This window comes from Ahaetulla prasina, chromosome 4 (genome assembly GCF_028640845.1).
Source record: "Ahaetulla prasina isolate Xishuangbanna chromosome 4, ASM2864084v1, whole genome shotgun sequence".
NCBI classification, from domain to species: Eukaryota; Metazoa; Chordata; class Lepidosauria; order Squamata; family Colubridae; genus Ahaetulla; species Ahaetulla prasina.
This window is the reverse complement of record NC_080542.1, coordinates 61,514,776-61,531,547: the sequence shown is the minus strand read 5'-3', so window position 1 is coordinate 61,531,547 and position 16,772 is coordinate 61,514,776. Positions and strand designations below refer to the sequence as shown.

Sequence of the window (16,772 nt, the reverse complement as noted above, 5' to 3'; positions counted from 1 at the left end):
CTATAGTAATGATATTTTAGTGAAATAAGATGTTCATTTATTATCTAACAAGAATTCTTTTCTGCTGAAGTAATGTTTGTATGAAGTAAGGTTTGTATGAATTTATACGGACTGCTTGTTAAATCATTTCTGAACAACAGCTTTGGTTTCTAATACAGCATTACAGCTCTTGTGTTCCCAGAATGTGGCACTGGGTGTGAAAGATCACTAAGTTATATAATTTTCAGGAGTCTGGAAATCATTAACACCAGAATACTGTATTCTAATCCAATGAGATACTAAGTGCATTTTCTGAAACTGAAACGTGTGTGTATTTGTGGGTTTCTATATGAAAACTGACTAGATTCACTTAAAGAGTCAAATTTTAATTTTAATCAAGGTCTTCTATATCTGATACATTTTTTAATTTTACAAATAAACATATTTTACAAATAAATACTCCAACTATGTTGAACAGCACTCATTATTTAATCTGTTGTTTTACCTAGGCAACAGTTTGCATGCTGATAAAGGCTGCTGTAAAAGGTAGCTAATCCTGGACTATAATCAAGTTATGCAAATGTTGCCTTTTTGGGAGGAAGGTGTTGACACAGCCATTATTTCAAAGATAAAGAAAATCAACATTGTATTACAAATGGAGAACTTAACCCAGCTATTAAAAGGTCAACTTTTAACTCTGAGTTTTATTTATTACAATGTAAGTAAAGAAATATTTGAACTGAACCATAATTCCAATTTTAAAGTATGGTCAGGCTAGCTGTCACCAGTCAATAAAGATCTTTGCCATGGTGACTGGGTACAACTTGCATCATAGCCTGATGCATCTGGAGGGCATCAAAGTGGAAGCAATGATCTGTCTTAATATAATTGTATTATTGTATATCATTGTATCACAAAACTATTCTATTAATAGAAAAAAACTGTTTAGAATATTGTTCCCATGACCCCAAGCCCCTGTTAATGCTATAAAGTAATAATATCCTTCTACCATAAACTAGACACAACATTTTGTTCAATAGGATCAAATTTCAGGGACTGCCTAGACAAGTTCCTGTAGCTTTTTGGACAAGATTTTTCAGAAGTAGTTTGGCATTACTTCCTTCCTGGAATTGAGAGAAAGTGATAGGCCTAAACTTATCCAGCTGGCTTTATGTCCAAGTGGGAATAGAATAAGTGTCAGCTGGGTTCCAGCCTGATGCCTTAACCACTATAACAGAAGAAAACAAACTGCATCCAATGCAGAATTAATCAGATGAATTATTTGAGCCAAGGAATCCATTCCTCTCACATCTCATCAGAACTAAGTCATTCATCTTCCCTCTTTTCTTTCTGCCTTTTTTGGAGCAAACCAAACAAGTTTTCCAAGAGGCATCATACTACATCAGCTTATGATATTAGTGGTTCCTGGCAGACAGGATCCTCTTAATTCTATTTAGTGTCTATCAAATATAACCTGAAAGCAAGCATTAGAGAAGACTCATTCAGCTTTGGTTCTAGGACACTGCAAAACAGAACCTGAGGTGGAGCTGCCAGATTGAAAATAAGCCTTTTTAAAATCCAGAAATGCATCCAGCATACCCTGCTAATTTACATTGTAAAAAAAAACCTGATCTTTCAGGCAATCCTGTGGAGTAAGAGTAGGAATTGTATCAAAATCTAAAGATTAACTCTTTAGGTTTTTTTCCCCCCAGGAAGGATTAACTCTCCATTGAACAAGGAGCAATATCGCATACTTCCTTAATATTGTCTGCTTGGAGCAACTGGATCTACAAGGATTGAGGTCTACAAATTAAATCTTTCTTCAACTATAAAATGGTAACGGAATTAAGAGTTGCATTAAAAAAAATAGTGGGGACCACACAACAGCTGGATTTACACAACATCCCTGTGGTTAACTACAATTTGCTTGATTAAACCAATTTCTAGATTCACTTAACTTTCTGAACCATAAACTAACTACAAGAACTAGAATTCACACAGCATGCTAGTCAATGTGATTGCTTGTTTCTGTCAGTAAAGGATTGTAAACTGTTCAGTTACCCTGTAGCAAGATGGGAGGCCAATATATATTTTTTATTTATTCATACATACATAGAGACTAGAAATATAATTCTGCCCAAGATATTTTTACTCTCAAGTAATTCAAAAGGGAACACATAACCTACTGAAATGCCTGCTGTTAAAATGGATGGTACTTAAATGTGTTGAATTCGACCTGGATTGTGTTAAAAGATTTTATATATCTTGTATGTTATTATTATTATTTTATTTTGTCACAACATTATATACAAGCACATACATTGAAAGGAAACAATAGGACAGGAACGGTAGGCACTTTTGTGCACTTATGCACGCCCCTTAATGTGCAACACAACTTCTCAATCAACTTATCTGATGAGGAATTCAGGAACGATAAAGTGAACAGCACAAGAACATAGATGGAATAATAATTTTCTTACAAAGGAAAGAAGTTACTTGTAGAAATAAATTAATTATGGAAAAATTCTTTTCTTGTAACTATTGCTATCAGCAGCAACAACGATAAAAATTACAAAAGATTAAACCGAACACTAATTTCGATAACAAAAGCAGGATTGCGAATCAGCCGCGCGCAGAAGCTTATCTATCCTACTACTAGCTTCTCGCGTACTGCTTGTGTGCAAAATGAAATATGCGGGTGAGTGCAAAAGCATCACAGATATTTTACCTTTCAGCCTCAGTTCCCCACTGGAGCGCGCTCGTTCGCTGACTCGCCGGACCGGCCAGCAAAGCAAAAGGCGCCCCACGCGAAAGTGGCTGAAAAAGCTTCAGAAACAAAGCCCACGCAAGAAAGGAAGCCTTCTTGGGCCTTCGCTGTCTTCAAGATGCTCCAATATAAGAAGCTGGCTCGACAATGGAGTGAAAAACAGAAGTTCTGCGAAAGAGCTCTCCCTTATCTCTCATTCTCTCGCCCTCCCCCCATCCCTCCCTGGTCAAAGAACAAATTCCTTCGATGCCTGGAAATACAGCAAGCAGGTGGCTCCCTCTGGCTTTCCTCGGCACTCATTTCTCCGTTGCCGTTCAAAGAAGCGAGGCAGCAGCTGGCTTCCGCGTTCCACCCCCTGGCTTCCTGCCTGTTGGTTCGCCTTTTTCTTCTGAGCTCTCAAAGACAACGAAGGAACCGTGCTGCTCCTCCTGTATCTTGGAAAGGCTGGTGGATCTCGTTTCTGGAAAGAGAGGCCGAGGAAAAGCGTACTGTTTACTTTCCAGTACCTCAAGGGCAGCTGAATAGGACCTCAGCCGAGAACTCCCAATTCTTCCTCTCCAGACTCTGTGAACACCTGAAAAGAAGGGAGGAGTTGAGACCAGAGGCTATTCCGCTGCTCCTTTTCCAGGAGCATAGCAACAGGCAAGAGGAATGAACTTGCAAAGAACAATTGCAAGGAGGATTTTATTTTGGCCATGCATTGTAGTTTTATGTTGCCACCAATTCTTGTTGTAGAAATATTTTTCCATTCCTCAACCTCTGGAATTCTACAGAGCTCCCACATCCCCAATCATCTGAACCTACTAGGGAAGATAAAGCAGTTCAACTATAGACCATGATGGAGGGGCAGATGAATATAAAACTTATTCTGATATTAATTGGTGATATTATTCACAAATGAACTGCTAGCAAAATAAAGTCAAGATTCCTTCAAATTGAATTAAATTCCCAGAAACCTCATACCTTTTTGATTAATTATGTGCCCTCAAGTCATTTTCTACTTCTAGTGATTACATCCATATAATTCGTCTAACAACAAGAAATATGGTAGTGGATTGCTAATGTTTTCTTCTTTAATTTTGTTAAGAATATTTCCTTATCTAGTCTCTACCCCAGGGATTCTTTTCAAGTAGTTTCTACAGCCAACCCTGCATAACTTTCTGAAATCAGTGACAGTTGGCTGGGCAAAGTCAGTATGTGAGCATCACACATTTTCAATTGACCAGACAACCCCTTGTTCATACTGAGGATGTGTGTGCATCACAAATTAAAATGTGGCTGCCTGATTTATGACTCGGTGGCAGTGTCCCCACAACACATTAAACTCAATAGATATTATTTCCATATAAGTTTCATATGCTAAAAAAAATGCTAAAATATCCAAGATACCAATGCTTTGAACCCTTCCAGGCATCAGTTTTCATTTGTTATCAAATGCTATTTGATGAGTTCCATGTTACTCATTTCCAACAGAATAGTTCTTCAGACTCTGTTTCTTATAAAAGGGGAAAACATTTTCCTTTGAAATGCAAAATATTTACTAGCATTCTTTCCCTGTCTCCTACAGTATACTGAGATGGGTTGATATTATAGGAGAGATTCCTCAATTGCATATTTCATTTCCATCTGAAATCAGAACAAATATAACATCTAAGAGTGTCTTTCCAAAGCACCTGAAGGCCAGACAAGGAATAATGGATGGAAACTGACCAAGGAGAGATTCAACTTAGAAATGAGGAGGAACTTTCTGACAGTGAGAACAATCAACCAATGGAACAGAAGTTGTCTTCGGAAGTTGTGGGAGCTTCATCACTTGAGACTTTCAAGAAAAGATTGGACTGCCATTTGACAGAAATGGTGTAGGGTCTCCTGCTTGAATGGGAGGTTGGACTAGATGACCTATAAGGACCCTGTTAATCTGTTAATGTCTTCTTTCCCCCACATTTCTTGTCACTATAAAGTTACAGTAGTTTATTATTCAGCAAGCTTCCAGTATCCTTGTGTATATATTTCTAAGGTTGATCTTTCAATAGTGTCTCCCCATGTATCCCCTCCCTCTCTCTCTCTCTCACACACACACACACAATCACACACACACACACACAGGGAGAGGGAGAAAAAGAGAGAGAAGTATGATATACAAGTATATCATTTGGTCATCCTAGTCACCATCACTTGGAAAGACTTGAACAGACATTTACTGCTCTCTTCTATGTTACCAAGACACATAAAGGGATGGAGTGGGAGAAGGCAGAGAGGGAGATCAGACAAGGTAAAAACTATTTATCTAACATTCTTTGCAAACTCTAGACCAGTGATGGCGAACCTATGGCCTGTGTGCCAGAGGTGGCATGCAGAGCCTCTTTGTGGGCACACACACCATTGCTCCAGCTCTGTTTCAGGTCTTTGCTATGCATGTGCACGTGCCTCCTACCGGATAGCTGGTCTTCGGGTCTCTGCTGCACATGTGTGGCCCATGGGTGTGCAAGCGCCCATACTTTGCAGTTTGGGCAGGGCATGGGCACATGTGCGGGAGCATGCACAGGGCACATGTGTGCACACACCCGTGCCTTATAGTTTGGGGGGGCGTGCGCACTTTGGGCACTCAGTGCCTAAAAGGTTCACCATCACTATTCTAGACTAAAAGAGCTATAGCCGTTTCTAATTGTAGGACAATGATTACAATGTAGATATGAAGAAGAACCCCAACTCAGATGTATTCCAAATGTGGTGTAAATGCTGGTACCCCAGAAGGTTCCTCTCACCCTTTAAAGATAAGTACTATCATCACCAGGCCAATTGGTTTATATCAATGTGTCTTGCTGTTAAAGCTTTCTGGGATGGGTAAACAAGTGTGGGGAGGTGAAGGGAAGCGGGCTCAGCCCCGCATGTGTTGCACCCCCTCCCAGCCTTTGCCTGTGCCTCTGTGCCACCAGTGTCTCCTGAAGCTGCCACCGTTGGAGCTGTGACAGGGACTGGGGTAGCCCTGTAAGCTGGGTGCCCGAAAAGGGCGAGGTTCCCCACAGTTCCTCGGCTCGTCTGGGCTGCAGCTAAGTCCTCTGCCCTGAGCCGGCAGACAGAGGCACCCCTCCCCAGCCAGATCTTTCCAGATTTAACTTGGAGGAAAGCATAGCTCATGGCTGCTACATTTCGCTGTGCTGGATGAGCAAAGAGGAAGAAACAGCCAGTGGAGAGCACAGAGCTGCTCCATCCCACATGTTCTCCAGGTCAGCGGCTGTTTCTTTCCTTCATTGCTCTTTATGGGAAAGCATTTGGTGCAGCACAGTGAAATTTAACAGCCATGAGCCATGCTTTCCCCTAAGCGCTGTGGGCACAGAGGGAAACAGGAGCTTCTCTCTGCACAGAGCTTTTCGGATGAGACTTGGAGGAAAGCACGGCTCATGGCTGTTAAATTTCACTGTGCTGCACCAAACACTTTCCCATAAAGAGCAACGAAGGAGAGAAACAGCCGCTGACCTGGAGAACACATGGACTGGAGCAGCTCTGTGCTCTCCACTGGCTGTTTCTTTCTCTTCGCTCATCCAACACAATGAAATGTAGCAGCCATGAGCTGCGCTTTCCTCCAAGTCAAATCCAGAAAGATCTGGCTGGGGAGGGGTTCCTCTGTCTGCCAGCTCAAGGCAGAGGACTCAGCTGCAGCCCAGACGAAGTAAGGAACTGCGGGGAGACTCCCGTGTGTTGCACACACCCCTAGACTTCGCCTGTGCCTCCATGCTGCCAGCGTCTCCCGAAGCTGCCACCGTTGGAGCCGTGATAGGGCCGAGGCAGCCCAGTAAGTTGGGCGCCCGAAAACGGTGCAGAGGCACGGGCGAAGGCTGGGAGGGGAGGTGCAACATGCAGGAGGCACCCCACAGTTCCTTGGCTCGTCTGGGCTGCAGCTGAGCTGGGAGAAGCCATGCAGGGCAGGGTGAGATGGGAGCGTGCTAAACTTGCCCTCCCCAAGTGCCGGACTTTGCCATTGCCATCGCCCCTGGCTTGCCCGCTCCAGCTGCAACCATGGGGAAGGCCCATCAGAGGCGAGAAGCGGTGCTTTTCGGCCAGGAAGGACAATGGAGGGAAAGCTAAGATGACCACTGCCATCCCACCGTGTCCTGCCCTGGATATAGGGCCGAAGTGTCAAAAAAAAAGTTTCAAAAAGTCCCACAAATTTTCGCCACTGTTTCGGTGGGCGTGGCTTGGTGGGGTCATGTGACTGAGTGTGTGAGTGACGTCAAGTTGGCCACACCCACAGAACCGATAGTAAAAAAATTTAGAACCCACCCCTGACTCAGTCATGTTTTTACCCAGTGCTTCTTGACGAGCAGTTACCAACAGATTTACACTAAATCCCCAAGTAAGTTTTGTTCACCACAAAGCTGTTTCACCAGCTGTTACCTCCCAGCAGCACGTTTCCCTCTTGTATTGATAATTTTGCCAACAAACAAACAAAACAAAGGAACAGAGGAAATCAACTGATGTGATATTCAATTAATAATTTCTGCTTTTCATTTACAGTTTGTTTGCTTTGTAATTTACTCCAAATAGTTTGCTGAAATTGATTAGGAACTAGTTTGGAAGGATTTAAATAAGATTAGGCATAAAGACAAAATTATGAGATTAAAATCAACAACACATGTTTAAATCCCAGCAAAGCTACCTATAAAACAAGGAAACCATTGCTAGATTGCTACATCTTTGCTGTTGTTGTTGTTAGTTGCAAAGTCGTGTCTGACCCATTGCGACCCCATGGACAACGTTCCTCCAGGCCTTCCTATCCTCTACCATCCTCTGGAGTCCATTTAAACTCACGCCTACTGCTTCAGCGACTCCATCCAGCCACCTCATTCACTACATCTAGCAAAATATAACTATTTCCTTCAGTGATGAGCCAGATACCCTAAAATGGGACATTGATTCTTGCTTGTGTTTTCCAGCAATTGGTATCTAGAAGCATACTGCCTCAAATGTTACAAATAGCTTATAGCTATGCATATTTAGCCAAAACTGCTGAGAATTCATTTATTTAAGTACGGCTTGTTAGGTAAACCTGAATTAATATATCATATTAAACCATATGCAAACCACAATTGTTGAGTTATATTCTAAACCAAAACCAGACCTATTAATCTACATTACACTTCAGTGTACTTTGTAAAGTTTACTTTACTACTGCCAGCAATAAATGAATTTCTTACTGGTAAGAAAACAATTTCTGTTTGCTGTATTTGAAGCATAAAACCCCCATGTTATGTATCTTTAAATATTTAGGCGGGAAACCAGCACGTTGCTGATTGGTTGAAGCCGCCGGTTAAACAGTATATAAAGGGTTGTTTTTCCCCAGCCTGGTTGCTGGGTTCACCATATATTAAAGAGCTGTTGTCACTACCCTGGTCTCCAGCCTCGTTACTTCCCGAACTTAACACTGGCGACGAAGGTGGGATTTCGAGGCTAAGGAGCACCAGAACCGAGCTGAAGCACGAAAGAACCGAACCCAGCAAACACAGGGCAGAAAAGCGGAGATGGCCAGTTACACTCCGCCCGCACCGTTTGACCCGGCTAAAGAGAAATGGGGAACGTATATGACCCGTTTCGAAAGCTTTCTAGAAGCCAACGAACTGCAAGGAGTTCCAGACAACCGCAAAAGGGCATACTTCTTGAGCCACTGCGGTCCCGAGGTCATCGACATCGCGGAAGCCCTGGCGGAGCCAACGCCGATACAATCAGTATCGTGGCAAACTCTGCAAACCCTTCTAAAAAACCATTTCGCGCCAACGCCATCCAAATACGTGCGGCGTTTTGAATTTGGAGAGCGCCGGCAGTTAGAGGGCAAATCCATCGGCGACTACATGGCCGCCCTACGGAAAGCCTCCAAAGACTGTGGGTACCGAGACCTGGACGAGGTGCTGCTGGAGCAACTCATCAGGGGGGTCCGAGACATGCGTTTGCGGAGGCGACTGCTATCGAAAAGCAATCTGACGCTGGCAAACGCTCTGGACGAAGCCCGAGCGCATGAAATGTCCACCCAAGCGGCGGAGACACTGCAAAAGCCTCTCACACCAAAGGCGAGCACAAAGTCAACCCCGGTGCACCAAGAAGAGATCCAGACCGAATCCGACGGTGAGGATGAGGAAGGGGTCTGCCGAACCGAGAAACGCGGCAAAGAGGACCGGGACGAATGCGGAAGTTGCGGAGGTCAACACCAGCGCCAACGCTGCAAGTTTAAAGACGCAACATGTCGGCGGTTCGAGAAGAAAGGGCACCTAGCTCAAGTCTGTCGAGCTCCCCAACCTTCCCGCCGAAAATTCAAATCGGCCAATCAGAGCGCGGGATCGGCAAGGCGACCCGCGATTGGCTCAAACAAAAAAGGCGCGGATTCGAACCAAACGACTGTGGTCATAGGCCGCGCCTCAACCCGAGTGGAGAAGAAGATCTTCACCAAACCCAAAATAGAAGGAGTACGGTGCCGACTCGAAGTAGACACGGGATCAGCGATCACCATCATGTCCTGGGACACTTTGGCGAAGTCACTGCCGTCAGTCGCGAAGCGCCACCTGCAAGCACAACGGCTACGAGTCCACGACTACCAAGGAAATCGCATCCCTGTTCGAGGGACCACCTCCGTCCGAGTCGAGTACGGACCACACAAGAAGACCCTGCCCATCACGATCGTCGAAGGGACCCTGCCCAGTCTGTTGGGACTAGACTGGTTTCGTGCCCTGGGCATGGGAGTGACTGGCATCTACAGAAGTGACTGTAACCTGAAAGACATACTCATGAACGAGTTCGAAGATGTCTTCAAGGACTGCCTGGGCAAGTACAAGGGGACCCCTATTTCCTTCAACTTAGACCCCCAGGTAGCTCCCATTAGGTTAAAGGCAAGGAGAGTCCCTTTTGCCCTAAAACCTAAAATTGACAAGGAGCTAGATAAGCTCATAAATCAGGGGATTTTGGTGCCAGTCGATCACGCAAAGTGGGAGACGCCAATCGTCACCCCAGTAAAACCAGATGGGTCAATTAGAATCTGCGCTGACTACAAGGCGACGCTAAACAAAGCCTTACAGAAAAGCGCTTACCCAGTTCCCGTGGTGCAACACTTGCTGCACTCTTTGGGGCAAGGGCAAGTCTTTGCAAAGTTAGACTTGGCTCAAGCCTACCAACAACTGCCCGTAGACGCCAACACAGCCGAAGCCCAAACGATTGTAACTCACAGGGGGGCCTTCAAGTGTACCCGATTACAATTTGGGGTGAGTGTGGCACCAGGGTTGTTCCAAAATTTGATGGAACGACTTCTGCAAGGGCTCCCAGGGGTAGTTCCCTACTTCGATGATGTATTGATATCAGCCGAAAACGTAGAGGAATTGGGGGAGCGGTTGAGAAAAGTTCTGGGCATTTTCCGGTCAGCCGGACTAAAGGTTAAAGTGAACAAATGCCAGATAGGGGTAGAATCCGAATTCTTGGACTACCGAATAGACAAGAAAGGAATTCACCCCACTGAGAGCAAGGTCAAGGCAACCAGAAAGGCTCCAGCGCCCAAAAACAAAACAGAGCTACAGGCATTCCTGGGGCTAGTGAATTTTTACGCGGTCTTTTTAAAAAACAAAGCGACCGTTGCTGAACCGCTGCATAAGCTTCTAGGGAAAAATACTGCTTGGTCTTGGGGGAAGTCGGAAAGTAGGGCTTTCGAAGCAGTAAAAAACCTGCTCTCGAGCGACAGCCTGCTCATCCAGTACCATAGCTCATTGCCACTAGTGTTGGTTTGCGATGCCTCCCCTTACGGAGTGGGGGCTGTACTCAGCCACAGACTGCCAAACGGCACAGAAGCCCCTATAGCCTTTTACTCCAGAACGATGTCCTCCCCAGAGAGGAACTATAGCCAGTTAGATAAGGAAGCGCTAGCAATTGTGTCAGGGGTGAAAAAATTTCACGAATATGTTTTTGGGCGAGACTTTGAAATTGTGACTGACCACAGACCGCTGTTAGGAATACTGGCTGGCGACCACCCAACGCCTGTGGCACTGTCCCACGTTTGACTCGATGGACTATTTTCTTAGCCGCTTATTCGTACAAGCTGCAGCATCGACCAGGAAAAGAAGTGGGGCATGCGGACGCGTTAAGCAGATGCCCACTACCAGGGGCGATCGAAGACCCCACTCCAGGGACGCCCATCCTGTTTATTGACTCTTTGGACTCTGGCCCAGTCACATCAAAGGAAGTGGCTCGGGCATCATACCGGGACATTGTGTTAAGGACTGTACTCGGTTGGGTACAAAGAGGGTGGCCCGCTGCGCCGGGCGAACGGTTTAAGGAATTTGTAAAAAAACGTGATGAGCTCTCGGCTCAAGGGGGGTGCCTGTTATGGGGTGATCATGTGGTAATCCCGGATAAATTAAGGGGGAAGGTATTGGATCTCCTCCACGAGGGTCACCCAGGGATCGTAAGGATGAAGGGGCTAGCAAGAAGCTATGTGTGGTGGCCACTCATGGACTCAGAGATTGCTGAGAGGGTAGGGAAATGCCAGGCTTGCCAAGAGTCCAGACCTCTACCCCCAACGGCCCCAGTCAGGGAATGGGAAAAACCCCAAGGGCCCTGGTCAAGAATCCACATTGATTTTGCTGGCCCTTTCCACGGCCAAACCTTCCTAGTGGTTGTCGACGCATTCTCTAAATGGTTGGAGATCATACTCATGAAATCCACTACGGCCGAGGCAGTAATCGCAGCCCTGCGCCACCTATTCGCAACCCACGGGGTGCCTGACACCTGGTGTCTGACAACGCCCGCACCACGGCAGCCCAGTTTGAGGAATACTTGGCAGAGGAGGGCATCCGACATGCCCTCTCTGCGCCTTTCCACCCTGCGTCGAATGGCCTTGCAGAGCGTTCCGTCCGGAGCGCTAAGGAGGCATTGTCCAGGCTCCAGCCAGGTGACTGGCAAACAAAAATAGATTTCTTTCTGGCCGTTCAGCACAGAACCCCAAGCACTGCTACAGGCAGAAGCCCAGCCGAGTTATTGATGGGACGGAAACTCCGGTGCCCACTTGACCGTTTGAATCCCCATTACACACCAGAGGGTTACAAGGGGGAACTAGAAAAAACAAGGGAAATGGGCATAGGCGACCGAGTGTGGGCCCGCAACTATGGGGACGGCCCAAGTTGGCTCGCAGGGCAAATCATAAAAGCAACCGGTCCAAAGTCATACTTGGTCGAGTTACAAGACAACCGAGTATGGAGGCGCCACATAGATCAGATAAGGAAACGAATAACTGAACAACCCGAGTTCAATGAGACAGATTATGACCAATCCTTATTTGACCCCACAGCTGACCATAACCCGGGGGAGGCGCAAGACTTAGCTGAGGTCCCGGAGGTCCAGCGACGCCATCAGGTTCCCGATGGAAACAGCCGGGAAAACTCCAAAAGTAATCCAAGGCCGGAGGGCCATGAAAAAGAGACTGCCAGTAATCCAGGGCCCGATGGCCTAGAGAAAGAGCTGGGAGGAGAAAAAAGCCCCTCCGACCAGCTCAAAACACCATCCAGGACTGAACCGCGCAGGTCCGAAAGAATTAGGAGACGCCCAGGTTATTTGCGTGACTACGTCGAAAAATAACATGTAAATAATATGTAAATAGTGGTAAAGTGTTTTCTGGGAGGGGAGGAGTGTTATGTATCTTTAAATATTTAGGCGGGAAACCAGCACGTTGCTGATTGGTTGAAGCCGCCGGTTAAACAGTATATAAAGGGTTGTTTTTCCCCAGCCTGGTTGCTGGGTTCATATATATTAAAGAGCTGTTGTCACTACCCTGGTCTCCAGCCTCGTTACTTCCCGAACTTAACACCCCAACTTTTTATTCATTTGAAGAAACTGCTAAGTATCTGAATTAGTTGCTAATGAAAGTGTTAATAAGTTATAATGATCTGATTGTTTCTAGTGGTAAAAGGGTTTAACTGCCAATAAGGACATTCCCTTTATTTCAAATATTATTAATGACATTATTATATCAACTGCCCAACACAAAGGACATTTCTTATATTGAGTGTGTTGGAATATATTTAGAAGTAATTCCAAGTCTGCACTTATTTGAAACATCTGCAGAGAGCTATGTTTACTATAATTTAATGTAATGCAAACAAATTCTATCTAATGCAAACACAAGCAATAGAATATAATCAATCCAACCAGTCTCTTAAACTTTAAAAAAGTTGATTTTAACAAACTCTGAGAGAGCCTGAGAAAAATTCCATGGATAAAAATTCTAAAGGGGAAAGCAACTCAAGAAGCATAGGAAACTCTGAAAAATATTATAAAAGCCCTGTCCAAAACGACATCATTGAAATAGAAAAACAAGAAATCCAAGAAGAAATCAGCATAGTTGCACAACGCACTCTCTGATAAACTGAAATAGAAAAAGGCACGTACAAAAAATGGGAAGAGGGACACAAAACTAAGACAGAATATCAGCAGATAGTTTGAATCTGCAAAGATGAAATCAGGAAAGCAAAGGGACAGAAGGAACAAAGATTTGCAACAAAAGTCAAAAGATAATTAAAAAGTTTCTTTCAATATATAAATAACAAGAAAAAAGTCAAGGAAACACTTGGTCCACAAAAAAGAGAAGATGGCAAAGAAGTAACAGGCAGCAGAGAGAAAGCAGAGTTGCTTACCTCATTCTTTGTATCGATCTTCACACAAAAAGAAACTATAGCCCAACCTACCAAGAAAGAAAATGGTAAGAAAACACCTGTGACATCTTGAGGAATATAAATCACTAGGACCTAATGGATTACATCTCAGAGTTCTGAAATAGCTGACAGATGTTATCTCAGAACCATTATATCATATCTTTCATAAATCCTAGAACACCAGGGAACTGCCAGAGGATTGGAAAAGAGCTAATATGGTTCCCACCTTCAAAAAAGAAGAAGAACAGAACCAGGAGACTACAGACCAATCAGCCAAACATTAATACCTGAGAAGGTACTGGAAAAAATAATCAAAAACCAGATCTGTGAACACCTAGAAACAAATAAAGTTATAAGTAGTAACCAGTATGGATTTGTTAAAAATAGATCATGCCAAACTAATCTTATTTCATTCTTTGACAAACTGACTAAATTAGTAGACCAGGGAAATATTGTGGACATAATGTATTTAGATTTCAGCAAGGCATTTGAGAAAGTACACTACAACCTACTTCAGGAATAGCCAAAATCCCATAAGACAAGCTCAAGATCCAAAAAGATCTTGACAGACTTGAACAATGGACCCTTTCCAACAACATGAAATTTAATGTGGAGAAAAGCAAGGTTTTACACCCAGACAAAAAACCCCAAAGTTACAAGTACATATTAAGTGAGACTTGGCTCAAACACAGTAACTGTGAGAAGGATCTTGGAGTCCTAATGAAATATCACTTAAAACATGAGCCAGAGGTTTTTTAAAAAAGACTGGACAGCCACCTGTTTGAAATGGTATAGGTTTTTCTGCTTGAATAGGTGGTTGGACTAGAAGACCTCCAAGGTGTCTTCCAGCTCTGTTCTAATTTGGTTGGTTGGTTGGTTGGTTGGTTGGTTGGTTGGTTGGTTGGTTGGTTGGTTGGTTGGTTGAAAGTGGCCTTCTTTCAAGAAATAAAACCACAGGTTTTTTCTGCATGGCATATTACAGGGCAGTTTTCTTGCTTCCTTAACTATTCATCATTTAGATACCTCTTTTTATCAATGAAGATTTTATCCAGCAAAAAATCTGGATAAAGGAATTTTATCTGCAAGAGTAGTTCTATAAAGATTTTTTTGCTAGCTTACCAGACTGATGTCTTTAGCTTCATTCTTCAAATATCAATTTCTGGTTGTGATTACATTTTTTTTTCTTTATTTTACTTTGTCACAACAGTATACAAATATCGATATAAAACAACAACACATCATATAAGAAAAATATATATATAAGCAAAAAAATGCAATAACTATTTTAATTTGATATAATGAAAAGGAACAATAGGACAGGAACGGTAGGCACATTTGTGCTCTTATGCATGCCCCTTATAGTCCTCTTAGGAATGGGGTGAGGTCAAAAGTAGAGAGTTTTTGGTTGAAGGTTTTGGGATTTTGAGTAGAGACTATAGAGTCAGGTAATGAGTTTCAAGCATTAACAACTCTGTTACAGAAGTCATATTTTCTGCAATCAAGTTTGAAGCAGTTGACATTAAGTTTGAATCTATTGTTTGCTCTTGTATTGTTGCGATTGAAGCTGAAGTAGTCTTTTACAGGAAGGATATTGCAATAAATGATTCTGTGTGTTAAACACAGGTCATGTCGGAGTCGGCGGAGTTCTAAGTTTTCTAATCCCAGGATTTCAAGTCTGGTGGCATAAGGCATTTTGTTGTTTACGGAGGAGCAAAGAACTCTTCTAGTAAAATATTTCTGGGCACGTTCGATTGTATTAATATCAGAGATGTGGTATGGGTTCCAGACGGATGAGCTGTATTCAAGAATAGGTCTGGCAAATGTTTTGTATGCTCTGGTTAGTAGTGTAGAGTTTTTGGAAAAGAAGCTGCGTAAAATTAGGTTTACAACAACTCTTAGAGCCTTTTTTGCTATGTAGTTGTAGTGGGCTTTGGCATTTAGGTCATTTGATATGAAAACTCCAAGGTCTTTGACATTGGAATTAAGACCAAGTACAATAGTTAAGACCAAGTACAACAAGCATCCTATTGCATACAACTGTTTTACAGATGTACAAAAGAAGTGTGGTTTGTATCAGTAAAATGTATGAGAAGCCATTACTTCTGCAAACAGATATGGCTAGGATGAGCAGCAAACGCTAATATTTTGGATGTAAGATGGAATCTTGATCTTTGATCTGCTTCATAATAGGCCAAAAAAAACCATATGCTACATTCAGGTGCAGAATAACTCTAATAGCTTCGGAGTGGGAAAATAAACTTAAATTCCAGAGCAGACATAGGCATTGTTCCAGATACATCTGGATTGTTTAAATTCTAGCAAAGCAATAACAAAAATTAAACTCATATTTTTCTTTGACTGAATATACATTCAGATAGGTAAAAAAGCAAATTAGGCCTCCCAATTTCGGGCCCTTAATATACACCCACAACCTGACAGTTAATTTGCTCAGTAGTCCTGAAAAACAACTAGTTGGTGAAGATTACCCTGCCTATGACAAATACTAACGAAGAAGGAACTGAGAAAATATTGAGCAACAATGGATCGTATTGGGGAAATGAAGCAAAATCTTACCTTTAATAGTGGTTTTGAATTCTTCCTTTTTTACATGCAAAAAGAAAATGTGATTAACATTCTCTTGTGGATTTTCCAAAAAACATTTGTGGAATGTGAAATTTTTAAAAGAAGAAGTGGAAAACCTCTTTTACAGTGTCTCATCCAGGCATGGCTATGAGACACTTACTTATATTGATTTTCCATGAGTCAAAATTAACCTTTATATACCACATGTACAGGACCAGCTCTATTGCAATACATATGTATCACATTCTATATTGGCTTATTTCACTGTCTGGCTCAATGCTTAGGAAAAGATAGGTATTTAAGGCTGTCTGAATCTTGGAAGGAATGATGTTCCATAGAACAGATGCTGCAACAGAGAAAGCATGCTGAGCTCTCTCCCTTTCTCTCTCTCTCTCTCTCTCTCTCTCTCTCTCTCCCCTCCATATTTTCAGGCCCTTTTTGGATTCCAAAATGGCCCAAAAAACGGGCAGGGAAGGGGTGACCCCAGCCAGTTTGCTCAAATTGGGCAGAATTTTAACAACTAGTTCGCCTGAACTGGTCCGAATCAGCTGAAGCTCACCTCTGATGTGACTGTCAAAAAATGACTGCAGTTTGGGTAGTTCCGCTTGTGTTTGTTAAGCAACAATATTCCAATTACCCTCCAAATTTCATCTCTATTCGAATAAAAAGTTAGAAATTTAGGAGCTTATTTTTTCTGTATTAAATTGAGAGAGGAACTTCCTTTGTTTCTAAATTTTCTTCTTAATGAATGAGTCATATAGGTAGTC

The 16,772-nt window shown here is 43.1% G+C and overlaps 1 protein-coding gene across 2 annotated transcripts in view; it reads right to left on the bottom strand.

Moving 5' to 3' along the window:
* The window catches only part of TNS3 (tensin 3), a 198,214-nt gene extending 195,273 nt beyond the window's left edge, over window positions 1-2,941 (bottom strand). For both annotated transcript variants that reach the window (XM_058180998.1, XM_058180999.1), the window contains exon 1: window positions 2,708-2,941. The gene's annotated coding sequence lies outside the window, so the exon portion shown is untranslated. The remainder of the gene's footprint in view (window positions 1-2,707) is intronic.
* Between the last annotated feature and the right edge of the window lie 13,831 nt (window positions 2,942-16,772).